Below are 770 nucleotides of genomic sequence, written 5' to 3' on the forward strand. Positions count from 1 at the left end.
ACATGGATCTTGTGCCTTTTTGCTGTCTCTGGGAGACAATGAGCAACATTTTCATCTTGGTTTCTCCCGTGAAAACATAAACATTATCATAGAGGTTGGTCCTCAATGAGTGCTATTTGGCAAATAGAAGAAGAAGATCATTGTTTGCTACCAAAAAGAAAGGAAAGAAAGAGCAGTCAACCCAAGTTCTGTGTCGGTGCCTGGTCATGTAGAGTGGGTGATATCAAAAAAGAGAAATCACCAAACAGTCCCTGCTTTTAAGGACTGACACATACGAAGGAATGGGGAGAGGGAACAAAAATAAAATTGAAGGGCCACAGCTACACGTGTTGAGTGCTGAGCAAAGGTGGGGACTGGTACTGACTTTCTGTTGTGCTCAGGCTGTCCCTAATGGGGCCGCTTTCTTTAGCGCTTTGTACTGAGGAGGCTGGTCACCTGCTGCATAGGTGACCTTGAACAAGTTGTTTTGCCTGCCTCCTTATCTGTTCAATGTAATTGATTTATTACCTGCTTTGTAGTCTTGGTGTGAGAAGTGGAGGAAAAAGTGGTTGCAAGGCAAATGGGATTTAGCACAATGGAACACATAAAAATGGGGTACCTATTTTTATACTCTTTATTATTAACCTACCAGAGGAGAGATTTTCACCTTATAATGCATTCACCCTGAAAAGCACAGCAAATCTCATAATTTTTCCATGCTTGAGATCTTTTTTTTCCCTTCTATTATCTGGGAAATAACTTGTCAAGTCCCCCCTAAAGTGCTAAGATTT

This window comes from Echinops telfairi, unplaced genomic scaffold (assembly GCF_000313985.2).
Source record: "Echinops telfairi isolate 266 unplaced genomic scaffold, ASM31398v2 ScPeMD7_7468;HRSCAF=8506_0, whole genome shotgun sequence".
Taxonomy (NCBI): domain Eukaryota; kingdom Metazoa; phylum Chordata; class Mammalia; order Afrosoricida; family Tenrecidae; genus Echinops; species Echinops telfairi.